This window comes from Squalius cephalus (assembly GCF_949319135.1).
Source record: "Squalius cephalus genome assembly, chromosome: 2".
Lineage (NCBI taxonomy): Eukaryota > Metazoa > Chordata > Actinopteri > Cypriniformes > Leuciscidae > Squalius > Squalius cephalus.
Genome location: NC_137123.1, coordinates 6,673,548 through 6,688,124, shown reverse-complemented (window position 1 = coordinate 6,688,124; position 14,577 = coordinate 6,673,548). Strand labels below are relative to the sequence as shown.

The following is a 14,577-nucleotide window of genomic DNA, read 5'->3' as shown; positions in this document are numbered from 1 at the left end:
CACACCGAGGAACAACCACAACGATCTGACAACATGAGAGGGAAATTACTGGGCATATAAAGGGAACTGGGATTGATGACAGCTGGAGACACTAATCAACACAACGAGTTACCACACCCACACAATTACATTCACACAGACACATCAGCATGAGACAGCCGATTCATGAACCGTGACAGTACCCCCCCCCCTCCCTAGGAATGCCTCCTGGCGTTCCCAGACAACCTTACCTGTCGATTGTAATCATCGATAAGGGAGTGATCCAGAATGTCTCTAGCAGGTACCCAACTTCTCTCCTCCGGACCGTAACCCTCCCAGTCCACCAAGTACTGAAATCCACGTCCCCTCCGTCTCGAGTCCAGAATGCGATGTACCAAATATGTGGGTTCCCCATCTACGAGTGGCGGCGGGGGGGGGGGGGGGGGGGGAACCGGGGCAGGCAGATTAATGTGAGAATAAAACACGGGCTTGACTTTAGACACATGGAAGACGGGGTGAATTCTCCTGTACGCAGGAGGGAGTTTGAGTCAGACTGTCACCGGACTAATAATTTTGGTGACAGGAAACGGGCCAATGAATTTGGGAGCTAACTTGTTAGACACGGAACGGAGCAGAATATTCTTGGTAGAAAGCCACACTTTTTGACCCACGACGTAAATGGGAGGCTTTGACCGGTGGCGGTCGGCCTTGGCCTTCATGCGCCCCCCTGCTTGGAGTAGAGTCTCATGGGCTCTAGTCCACGTACGGCGGCACCTCTGGACGAATGCATGAGCAGAGGGGACCGCGACCTCGGATTCCAGACTCGGAAAAATTGGTGGCTGGTAACCTAAACTACACTCAAATGGCGAGAGGCCCGTGGATGACACTGGTAACGAATTGTGGGCGTACTCCACCATAGAAAGCTGTTGGCTCCAGGACGACGGATTCTTGGCAACCAAACATCGCAACATTCTCTTGAGGTCCTGATTGGCTGACCATGGCCCCCAGTAACTTACAAAATTCTCGCCAAAATTTGGATACGAATTGGGAACCCCTGTCAGAGACCACATCCATCGGGAGGCCATGTAACCAGAAGACGTGATCTATGACTGTGACCGCTGTCTCCTTGGCTGAAGGTAATTTGGGCAAGAGGATGAAATGTTCCGCCTTCGAGAACCGGTCCACTACGGTTAAAACAACCATCATGCCATTGGAGGGCGGGAGGGCGGTGACAAAATCTAGAGCGATATGGGACCAGGGTCTCGAAGGGACAGGCAGCGGTCGAAGTAACCCATCTGGGGGTTGGTTAGATGTCTTACCAGTGGCACAGACTGAGCAAGCCAACACAAAATCGTGAATGTCGCGAGCCATTAATGGCCACCAGAATCGTTGCTTAACTAAAAAACTGGTTCGAGTCACTCCTGGATGACAAGCCACGTTGGAGCAATGACCCCATCGAATAATGTCGGACCGTAACCCCTCCAGAACAAACAAACGACCAAATCAATCAGGGCAATCAGGCGGAGGCGTTACCCCTTCTAGGGCTGTCTTGACCCTCGATTCGACCTCCCATACCAGAGTGGAGATGACAACTTTCTCAGGTAAAATACACTCGGGAGTCACCGGGCGTTCGGATGGATCAAAAATACGAGACAGAGTCGGGTTTGATGTTTTTGGAACCCGGGCGGTACGAGAGAACAAAATCAAAACGTCCGAAAAAAAGAGCCCACCGAGCGTGCCTGGAGTTGAGTCTTTTAGCAGATCTGATGTATTCAAGATTCTTATGATCGGTCCAAACGATAAAGGGTACCCCCGAACCCTCTAACCAATGACGCCACTCCTCCAACGCTAACTTGACTGCCAACAACTCTCTGTTACCAATGTCATAATTACTTTTGGCAGGCGATAGTCGATGAGAAAAAAACGTGCAGGGATGCATCTTGTCGTCTGAGGAAGCGCGTTGTGAAAATACTGCTCCTACTCCCACCTCTGACGCGTCGACCTCCACCATGAACTGACGTGTGGGATCAGGAGTGACAAGAATGGGAGCCGAAACGAAGCGACTCTTGAGGTTGGTGAACACTGCCTCGGTAGTGTTCGACCACATGAACGTCGTTCGGGGGGAGGTCAAGGCAGTCAGAGGTGCGACTAGTTGGCTGAAATTGCGAATGAAACGCCGGTAAAAATTGGCGAACCCCCAAAACCACTGTAGGGCCTTTACGGGAATCTGGACTTGGCCAATCTACCACAGCCTGAACCTTGTCAGGATCCATGCGCACTCCCTCAGAGGAGATGATGTACCCTAGGAAGGGAACAGACTGTGCATGAAATGCGCATTTCTCCGCCTTGACAAAAAGCCCATTCTCTAACAGTCTCTGGAGCACTCGTCTGACGTGTTGAATGTGTTCCTGGAGAGACGAAGAAAAAAGCAATATGTCATCCAGGTAAACATATATGAACTGATCTACCATGTCTCTCAACACGTCATTCACGAGTGCCTGGAAAATCAATGCAAGGTCGCAGAGAACCATCCTTCTTCCCAACGAAAAAGAACCCCGCCCCCGCAGGAGAAGAGGAAGGCTGGATGAACCCAGAGGCTAGAGAATCAGAAATATATTTCTCCATGGCCTCCCTCTCAGGAACAGAAAGAGAGTAAAGTTTGCCCTTAGGCGGAGATTTACCTGGCAGTAGATCTATCGCACAGTCATAGGAACGATGCGGAGGGAGAGAAGCAGCACGAGACTTACTGAACACCTCCTTCAGGTCGAGATACTCCGCAGGCACGTTAGACAAATCTGCTGCCTCACTCTGAAACATAGAACCAGACACAGAGGGACAGGCAGACACTAAACAGGACTCATGACAGTGGTTACTCCATGTGGAAACAGTATTAGTGCACCAGTCGACACGGGGGTTGTGTCTGGAAAGCCACGGGTGTCCCAAAACCACTGGTGCAAGTGGTGAGTCCATGAGTAGAAATGAGAGGAGTTATGTGTGATTGCCAGAAGTGATGAGGGTGACGTTTTCAGTAGAATGTGTAATCCGGGGAAGTTCTTGACCATTGAGTGCGTTGACGGTAATCTGGTGCGGGAGGGGAGTGACGGGAATCTGAAGCTTAAGTGCAAGTTTGAAGTCCATGAAATTACCCTCCGCTCCCGAATCCAGTAGTGCGTTGGTACAGTGCGTAGATTTTCGCCATCTCAGTCTTACCGGGAGGAGGGTCGATGATGGTTATGAGGTCTTCTCGGCGGAGATCCCACCCGATAGTAGCCTCATACTTACTACCGGGCTTGCTCTTTTACCGGGCAGGAGTGGATGAAGTGACTCGCCCGGCCACAGTATAGGCAGAGTCCTTGGGATCTCCGCCTTTCCCTCTCCTCCTGGGAAAGCCGAGCTCTCCCCACCTGCATGGGCTCGTGGTCGAATGCGGGGCTGACCGCGCTCGCACCACCGGGCTGGTGGTCCTCCGTGCTGGGCTGTGGACGGCTGGGGTGCGTCAATCTGGTCACACGATTCAGTCGAGCGTCCACTCTCAGAGCAAGTTCCACCAGTCCGTTCAGCGTCTCGGTAAGTCCATCACGTAAATCTCCCTTATAACGCGGTCAGCCAGCCCATGCAGGAACATATCCCACTGCACCGCCTCGTTCCAATGGCACTCTGCGGCCAGGGTGCGGAACCGAATGGAAAAGTCCGCCACCGAGCCTTCTCCCTGTCGCAGGTCGGCGAGTAATCTGGCCGCCTCCTTACCCGCCACTGCGCGATCGAAAACTCTCTTCATTTCTTCGGAGAGTGCCTGGAACGAGGTGCAGCAGTTGTCTCCATTCTCCCACACCGCCGTTCCCCAAAGCGCTGCTTTCCCTGACAGCAGGGTTAATACAAATGCCACCTTAGCCTGTTCACTCTGGAACGTGCGTGGCTGTAGGGCGAAATGCATGGAACATCTCGTGAGGAACGCTCTGCAATATTCAGGCTCACCAGAATATCCCCCTGGTGTGGGTAGGCGTGGCGCCGATCCTTCCGCTGCTGCAGGCGCTGATGGTGGGGGAACGGTTGGCGTGGGGGGCGCAGTGGGAATCCTTAGAAGTTGTACTTGTTGGGTGAGCTCGGACACCTGCTTCACGAGTGCTTGTACCGTACGACCTGTGCCCGAGATGCTCTCCTCTTGTAGGTCCATTCGTGTGATGGTGTGAGCAATGAAGTCGTTGACTTGGGTCACACTTGCTGCATCCATGGTTGGTCAGATCATTCTGTGAGGAAATAACAGGAGGATGCAAGATGCAAGTAAAACTCAGTTTATTAGTAGTGGTCAGATGTAAGACACAGATCGGGGACAAACACTCAGGTGGCAAATGAAGCAGGGACGAGATGGCGATCCGGTGGTGGTGTGGTGATCAGCGTGCTCGAGTGAAACAACAGGAACCGTGGAACATCCAGACGACACGAAGTACTGACGAAATCCAGACGAGGAACTAGCAGACGAGGCACGGGAACAGGACACACACCGAGGAACAACCACAACGATCTGACAACATGAGAGGGAAATTACTGGGCATATAAAGGGAATTGGGATTAATGACAGCTGGAGACACTAATCAACACAACGAGTAACCACACCCACACAATTACATTCACACAGACACATCAGCATGAGACAGCCGATTCATGAACCGTGACATGGCATCAATAAATGGTCACATTAGACCGTATTAGCAGAAAAAGTACAAGCTACTTTCACAGAAAGACTTCCCTGAGGTGTCCAAAGGATCAGGCTGCTGATAAGAAACTATATTATTGTAGCCCCGCAACATCACAACATGCTCTACTGTCCATCTTTGGAATAAGTAAAGTTTGATGTGTTAGATGTGTGTAGTTGACAACCAAATGCTGGCCAAGAGTTCACAGCTGGAGGCTTTCTGCTAGACTTGACCCAAGGAAACTAAAATAGGGCGGAAACTTGGTTCCTTCTTTCCAGCCTTTCTTCACTTCCACTGTAAGGATCTTGTCCTCAGTATGTGTCGTTCTTCCGTTGGGATTCAGGCGTTTGCAGGAGATCTTCATCTTCATGGTGCAGCCAGTGAACACTTCTTCTAGACTGACCACGAGAGGATCCTGTTTTTTGGCCAGTGCCCCGCTGGGACCTCGTGTGTTAAATGAGAGTGGGAAACCGCCCAAACCTAGCAAATGGGTCAGTTTCCATTCCCTCGTCCATGCCACCGTTACGGCAAACGTGTTCTAAGGGAAAACAAAGAGGGCACATATTACAGAACTGTGTGGTGTTGTACAAAAATGATAGACAACTCATAAAAACTGCACCAAGGGACAAAATTGAATGAATTAATGAAATGTTTATTATTTTTCATGGAACTGTTCATTACCTTGATTACCCAACTACTACATACTCTTCCTAACTCAAATTCACAGAAACTGAACTTGTATGCAAAATCTCATCATTAACCCCCTGGGGTCAACGGTATCGCCGGTGATACCAGCTCGCTTTTTTTCAGTTCAGTTCAAAAGAAATTAATTTTGCTCTGTGGACTTTGATATTAAAAGCAAGTTTCATACATCAATCGATTCTGTTAAATGTGTATTATTTTTGTGTATACTCACAATAAAAACAAAGTGTTGTGCTTTTTGCCAAATAAAGAAAAATAAACGTGATGCGAGTTCTGCCTTCTCTCTGTCAGTGAAGACCATTCTGAAACGCGTCCGAAAATGAACTGTAACTCAGCGAATACTCAGTCAAACAGGCATACAGACACACAGGCATGAAGCTTGAATTATCTTCTTTTATATGAGGTAATTTATATAAAAAACAAATATTCTCATTTTGTGAAATCTGTATTAAAAGAGAGCGATTCCAGTCGAGCTAATTAGAGCTAATTCAAATGTAATGTGACACGCCCACGGAGAGCGCGTGCTATTCAAATGCAAATTACTGAGGCAATCCAAGCAAACCTGTGAACGCCCCCATATCAGCTCGAGAAAACACAAGTTTATTCAGATCATTGTAGCCTACGTGTTTACACCATCTGGCAGCACTGTGAGAAATAATAATAATGGAAAATCTACCTCAGAGTGCGGGTATTGCAGGAGAGAGAATCCGAATATGTAGTAAGTTTTTTTTCCTTCTCAAGTTAATCGCGTTTCTGTGAATGAATGAACGGCAGCCGCAGGCCCGCAGAGATGCGCGCTGTTTATCACAGCTCGCAAAAAGACAGTTTAAATTTAAATTGCGTCTCTGTGTGAATGAATGATGGTGTTTTAGCAAACTGTATTGCTATACTGAGTTGAGTAAAAATCGACAGAAATATGTTGAAATAAAATGTAGGCTATTTGTATAAGCAACGTATTAAACTGAAAATTAACATTTATATGCCCTAATATTTAATAAAAACAACGTTACAGTCAGGTGTTTCTGTTTGTGAATGAATGTTTCGGTTTTAGCAAACTATTGCTATACTGAGTAAAAATCGACTGAAATATGTTGAAATAAAATGTATTTGTATAAGCAACATATTAAACTGCAAATTAACATTTATATTTCTTATAATAAAAATGAAAGACCTATGTTACAGACATATGAAAGGCAACATTTCGTTGATTAGTTCTGGATAGATTATACATTTTTACTGTAAAATATCTGCCACCTCAAATAAGCTTTTGTTTGCCAATATTTGCTCATGTTAAATATACACTCAAAAAAAAAAAATTGGGTCTAAAAATAAGATTTATGTATTTAAATTGCATAACAAATTCCCATGCATTTGGATTACATAGTTTTAACATAAACCAATCAATACTCCTGAATGTGATTCATATGTTTAAGTCATACATAAATGAAACAGATAAGATTTATGTAATTGTATTAATAAACTGAATGTGATTTATATTTGTCAGTCGTATGTAAATGAAACAGGTAAGATTTATGTAATAGTACACAGAAAAACGCCCATGTTAAATTAACACTGCTCAGTGTTCATATGTGTGCACACTACAGAGTTAAAGCTGTGTTGAAGTTAATGAGATAATTAAGTGATGATTTAGCATTAATTATGAACACCTGCTGTTAACAAGCAGAATCACTGAAGGAAAGAGAAACACAAGAACTACAACTGACTTCAGCCACAGCTAGTGTTGCTTTCGTCAACGAAAATTATGACGAAATATTGTCGTCAACGAACCGTTATCACCTGACGAAAACGAGACGAGACTAGACGTAAATGCATGGTCATGTGACGGTGACTAAAAGACATGTATAATGCAATATCGTTGACGAATAAAAACGAGACTAAATGTGGTTTAAAAAAATAAAACCTATGCTAAAATGTCTCTTCATTTTCGTTGACCAAAACGAGACGAGACGAAATGTTATAACGTCACGACGAATGAGAGTTGTGCGTGAACCCATAGTTTTGTCGGCTTTAAATTCTGGATTGCGATCTGGTCACCCGATTATCAGCGAATTTAACAATATATTACTCCATTAGTTATTCTATTAAAATGTCTCATTGATATATTTGACACATTCATAATCATTACTTTTGCCGGTTCTTTGTGACAGCTGTATGTTATTGGCAGCGTCTCTGGTTACATGAACACGTCACCGCATCAGCGCCAGAACATGGAGATTTTATTTTAGAGAATAATCGCACAACCTATTCGATATCCTATAATTAAATAAACTAATCGAATATCCAAAAATCGTGACTCATCCCTGCATGGAATCTCTTGTTTCTTTTCCCAAATCTTCACTCACGTCACGTCTCACCCATTTTCTAAAGGTAGCCTATTATAAACGTTTCTTGGTTCGCTAGGCCTATTATATTCGTATTCTTTACTGTGGTAAAGTAGAAAACGCTGTAGGACAAATAGCCTACATTTGTACTTGCATGTCAAATTCTTTTTAACAGTTTGTGCTTGTTATATTAGACATAGGGTGCGTCAAGTTTAGTTGTAAAGCGCGTTTCACACGCGCGGGTGATTTTTAGTTTCACTTTCTCTGGCAGCGCAATCTCAAACATAGCCTAAATATTTCGCCCTTGTGGAGGATAAAATTCGCTCTTCAAACCAATTTACATCAAGTAGAAAACACAAAGATATCATAAAGAGATCGATGGAGATCGATATCTTCGTGTTTTCCTGCCTGTGTCCCACATCCCTCTCAAAGCGCAGAGTGTAGGCCTATATCACGCGTCTTTGTGTGGAAATATAAAACAAGTTTTTTTTAAATAACCCCCCAACCACCGCCGGTAGTTGGTCCATTACCGCGGTGGTAAAAAAAACCTGCCACCGTCACAGCCCTAAATATAGGCCTACTAAATAGCCTATAATAAGATAGCCTTGTTTGAAATTCTATATTGACTGGGTTAAATAGAATCACATTACTAAAAAGAGACTAAAATACAATTTTCATTGACTAAAACTAGACTAAAATGTCATCAGTTTTCGTTGACTAAAACTAGACTAAAATGTCATCAGTTTTCGTCGACTAAAACTTGACTAGACTAAAAAGAGGATGAATGTGACTAAAACTAATAAAAACTAAAATGACAGCCTGACACAAAGACTAGACTAAAACTAAAATTAAAACAGGCTGCCAAAAACAACACTAGCCACAGCCTTAGATGAAATCAACTGAAGAGAAAAGAAGACATTAAATCTGTGAAGATCTCAGCAGAGGAGCATTAAAGGGGCATTTCACCCATTTGAACATTGTTTTTTATTTAAAGTGGGTCATATATGTAGTCGAAATGTAAAAGAAATTTTGAATTTGGTGCCTTTGTGACCGAGAAAAGACAAAAAATAACTTCAGGACGCATTTGTATGAAAGACAACAACTCCCACAATGCACCACATTGCACAGCTCCGCAAGCCACTCCCACTAATCCAGAAAGCGCATATCTGCCTATAAGAGAAATCACTCTTCCGTCTACAAGGCTAGCTACCACCAGAGCTTGAAATTAATTTCACATTCACACAAAATGTCTAGTTAGTTGGCGAACTCATTAGTGCATTACTCCTCGTTTGTATTTCTTTCGAAAAGGTGAATTATTGCATGGTACCTGGATGTTCAGTCAGAACATATGCGGTGCGAAACTAGGATAGTTCACAACACAAACGTCCGTGTCCTCGTCTGATTCAGAGATTTCGTCCAGGAGAAATTGTCATCGTTGAAATTCTTTGCCGCAGACGGACTCTATCTCTGTGTTCGTAGCGGTTCGTAGTTGCATAGTGAGATCACCGGGCGCCACCAGTCCACCCTAACTCGAGCCAGTCCGGGCTCCTCGTCCGCGGCAGGCAGGTCTTCTGCCTCGGCTGCTCTTCGCTATAATGCGGCTTGTAAAGGTAGCCACAAACACCTGATTCAAGCATCAGACTTCCGAAATCCTCTTCTTCTATATCATATTGAGCACTCTCCTCCGCTATTGTCATAACTGTACATCTGTCTCCACAGCGCCTGTTAGCTTAGCTTCAAACAAGATGGAGGATATTGCTTTCAGTTTCAGAGAGTAAAGTCCCACCCACTGATCTGTAATAGGTCTGTAGCGTGAGCGGGTCCCGCCCCCTGGATAGATGAGGAACGAGTGCTTGTAGTCTCAACAGAAATCCCCCCCTCTTACACTTCCTCCTACAATGACGCAAAATGACGATTTTTGCGTCATTGTAGGAGGAAGTGTAAGAGGTAAATAACAGATTTCTCCCGTATCAGGGGAAAATGAAAGAGTGTTGCACGACCATTCAATAGTATGACTGGGTTTCTAACAATGCAAAGCTTAATGCAAATGGGTGAAGTGTCCCTTTAAACAACTCCACAAACAGCATTACCAGCTTCACTTATTACTAACCAGACTGACTTTATTTCATTTCCGTTTGAATGAAATCAATAGTTGTATTTTAAAGTCACCATGATGGTGGTTAGCGTTTGCTTTAGTTGGGCTCTTGACCATTGACACTTTAATATAACATTTTCTCTGGCTGCTATAATTATGTGTTTATAAAACACGTTTGTTGCAGCAAAAAAGCCATGAGAAAAAGAGATCAGGTGATGTTGGTTGTTTACTGATGATGATGACGACAAAGTCATCATCATGTAATTGCCTGATTCACTGATCTTGTTCAGTGTCTAATGCTTTTTAATATTGTTTTATTCATAACAGAAGCCATTTGATATTACAGCATGAAATCTAACAGTGTTGTTTATCAAACAATATATATTTTTTTAATAGTTAGTGCACAAAAACCTTTCATCTATGGCATTACTTCGACTCACACAGACATCAAGAAACAGCATATGAATCTCAACAATGGTGACAAAAGATAAAAAAAATCCTGATGCATAATTTATTAATGCCGCAATGCATGCTGGGAGATATGGGTGAGTTTTGATTGGTGGTACCCAGCATGCACTGCAGTATGAAGCATTTCATTGATTGTCACCATTGTTGAGAGTCATACACTGATTCTTGATGTCTAAGTAATAATGTAGAAGAGAAAGTTTAATGCACTAAATGTTTTTAAAATTCTTTATATTATTTGATTAACTGTTCGATCTAATGCTGTCAGGTCACACAGCTACTATAATAAATAAAACAAAATCACATAAGCCCAATAATCAAAGCATTAGACACTGAAAAAGATAAGTGATTCAGGCCACAATATGATGATTACACCTTCATCAATAAACAGCCAATATCACTTGATCTCATTTTCTCTTGGCTTTTTCGCTGCAACAAACGTGTTTTATAAACAAATAATTATAGCAGCCAGAGAAAATGTTATATTAAAAAGTCAATGGTCAAGAGCCCAACTAAAGCAAACGCTAACCACCATCATGGTGACTTTAAAATACAACTATTGATTTCATTAAAACGGAAATGAGATAAAGTCAGTCTGGTTAGTAATAAGTGAAGCTGGTAATGCTGTTTGTGGAGTTGTTTAATCCTCCTCTGCTGAGATCTTCACAGATTTAATGTCTTCTTTTCTCTTCAGTTGATTTCATCTTAGACTGTGGCTGAAGTCAGTTGTAGTTCTTGTGTTTCTCTTTCCTTCAGTGATTCTGCTTGTTAACAGCAGGTGTTCATAATTAATGCTAAATCATCACTTAATTATCTCATTAACTTCAACACCGCTTTAACTCTGTAGTGTGCACACATATGAACACTGAGCAGTGTTAATTTAACATGGGTGTTTTCTGTGTACTATTACATAAATCTTACCTGTTTCATTCAGGGCGCTTTCACACTGGCAGTTTAGTGCGGACCGGGGAACGGTTCGCATGAAAAATCGCTAATGTGAACGCTGTCATCGGACCCGGGTGCGCACTAGAGTACCGAACCCGAGACTACCTGGAGGAGGTGGTCTGAGCTCGGTTGCTCCCGAACCGTGGTGTGGTTCGCGTTAATGTGCAAGCAACACGGACTCGGGTGCGCGCTTGTTCAGGAAGTATCCCGCGCATGCGTATCACTGTCGATATCATTGTTTCCTCACACAAGACAACCAAAATAAAATAATTTAAATCGCGTTCATGTTTGAATGCCTTCTGTTTGTGATGCAAAAGACTATGCGCGCTAACCGTTACCATAGTAAACATAGTAAACGCTTGAAGATACGCATATAAAAAAAAAACATAGCGAACGCTTGAAGAAATCAGACCAATCTTAAAGGCTATCACAGTCATGTTTTTATTTTTTAAATGAGTGGCAGGGGAACGTTGTGGGACACTGAAGAGGTGAGGTGCCTCATTCAAATTCATACAAATCTCATTCAAAAAACATTCCTCATTCAAAAAAAATCTTCTACGAGCAGCAGAAACACGGCGTCCCCTGGATATGTGCTGAATTACACCATGTAATGCACATAAACGTAGTTGTCTCTCACTATGTTGTGCATAATAGCACCAAAAAAAACCGACAAATTACAGCTATGCTCAGTCGAGTTGTATTCTCCATGCGTTTTCCGTGTGCGTTTGCGATGACGTAAGATCACTGCAAATGCACCTGGGTTCGATACAACTAATTGAGTGTGAAACCAGACCAACGCTGCGGGGGGCGCCGGGAACTAGCGCACTCGGGTTCGGACCGCAGCAAACGAACCCAGTGGAAAAACGCCCTTACATACGACTGACAAATATAAATCACATTCAGTTTATTAATACAAGTACATACATCTTATCTGTTTCATTTAGATATGACTTAAAAATATGAATCACATTCAGATTATTGATTGGTTTATGTTAAAACTATGTAATCCAAATGCATGGGAATTTGTTATGCAATTTAAATACATAAATCTTATTTTTAGACACAATTTTTTTTGTGAGTGTAGTATGTTTTGTCAAGAATAAAGTTATCAAATAATCAATCAAATCCTTAGCTTTGAAATATGTATGATAAAATGTATACTTTAGTTTTTACAAAGAAAGATTACACTTGAATTGTTGTTGTAATTGTAACCTTTTTAATAAAAAAATATATTTACAAGGTAGATGTAAACAAACTATTAAAAGGTAAATATAAGCATTTTCTTTAAATAATTTGTATTGTGTTTTATTAGTGACAAATTTGGGGAGAGGATAAATATTCCAAAACTGAAAATACAGTATGAGAATTAACCCATTTGTGCCCAAATTTTTCTGAATGGTTTCATGCATATAATCCTGTTAATAGTGTCCTATGTGAACATGTTCTGCATTTATTTTCCCCAGGTTTTTTTTTCTTTCTTGAAAATCATATTTGAATGTGCGGCAACTATAGTTGCCGGTGGGCAAATATGTTGTATGCACCCCTTCAATGTAAAATATGAATAGGAGGAGAACATTTGGCATTTATCTCAAAATAACTGCTTTCAATAGATCAATCTTTATTCATAAACAAATTTATTATGTATAAAAGTCGAAGAACATTTGATGCAGACCCCAAAAAAACTGCATCTAGCTTATAATCTCTTGAATATGAAAACACAACAAACAACAAATCCATTTGCCTTAACCATTGTGCGCTGTTCAGGGTCTTTTTGACCCACATTTCTGACTTTCATTCATGGGGATAACATGGATAATTTGACATGGTTAAGTGTTTTTAAAAGATTTTTGCCCATCTTTTGGAAAATGCAGTTCTAAAAGTAACAATTTATCACTTTAACCAGTAGATGGCTGCAGAGCACCACTATTTGCTATTTGCTTTTTGACTAACTGAAAGACATCTTTTCACAAGTTTTTCCAGTTGTACTCATATCTACATATAATGAAATCACAATTATAATAATAAAAGTTACTTTTTATACTGAAAAAAAATCTGTTTTTCAGTAATGTTATATTATGATTAGAATCAAATGAATTTGATCAATGGACAAAATTCATCCTCAAAATCAGAAACAACACAGAACACACAGACAAATGAAGTGGCACACTTTAAATTTGTAGAATTATATGAAAAACAGATGTTTGAAATAAATGATAAACTCTAAAAACTCCAACTTTTCTCTTTGTAACATCCTGATCAGGTTTGATTCTAATCATAATGGAACATTATTGAAAAACTGATTTTTTTTGTTCAGTACAAAAACTGCCAAACTTTGACAAAAAGTAACTTTTATTGTTATAATTGTGATTTCATTATATGTAGATATGAATCTAACTGGAAAAACTTGTGAAAAGATGTCTTTTAGTTTGAAACTTTTAGTACTTTTAGAGCTCTGCAGCCATCTACTGGTTAAAGTGATTTTTTTTTTTTTTTTACTTTTAAAACTGCATTTTCCAAGATTTGGCCAAAAATCTTACACTAAACCATGTCAAATTATCCATGTTATCCCCATGAATGAAAGTTAGAAATGTGGGTATTTTATAAGGCAAATTTTTTTTGGGGGAGAATTTTTCTTTTCTTTTTTTGAACATTTTGTGAAGTAAAAATGTCCAAATGCAGAGTAAAAACATTAATAAACTGAGTAAAATTACATTTGTTTAAAATATATATATATATTGTTACAAAATAACATTATGTTGCCTGGGGTCTCTCAGACCCCAAACAGCCTGATTGTAAATCGCAAACGAACAGCGCACAAGGGTTAAAGTTGTGGAGTGCAGAACAAAGTGCAGCCATAACAGGGCATTGTGTATCAAAAAGTTAAATGAAAATAAATAAATACAAATAAATAGAATGAAGAAAAAAAATATATCTATATAGAGATGTCATTTAAAGGGTTAAGTTATGTTTATGCACTAAACAAGACCAATAAACTTGATTTATTAACCTATTAACACAGTATACCCCATTTTCCCATGATATATGTACTTACAAGGCATTTGCCCTCCGGCAACTATAGTTGCCGCTTGAACTTTTGACTAAGTATACAAAAAACTATAGATCTCTTGTAAGATTTGTTTTGTTTGGCTGATTCTAGAGACCTTCATGATTATGTAGATATATATATGTCAACAAAAAATACTTATTAGTAACATGAAAATGACCTTTCTTTGGGAGGGTTTGCCTTCGCCCTACTTCCTGGAAGTAGGGGTAGGAAGTTGACAGCCTCATGTGACAGGGAGGAAGTGAATACCTTTTTTTTTTTTTTTTTTGAAATCCTTTATTTGGTTGTTTG

General features: G+C 41.3%; 1 protein-coding gene across 1 annotated transcript in view; it reads left to right on the top strand.

The window, feature by feature from the left end:
* LOC307154798 (B-cell receptor CD22-like) overlaps nucleotides 1–14,577 on the top strand; it is a gene marked incomplete at both ends in the record, with an annotated part of 258,223 nt that overhangs the window by 39,129 nt on the left and 204,517 nt on the right. The gene's annotated exons all lie outside the window — the stretch shown is intronic.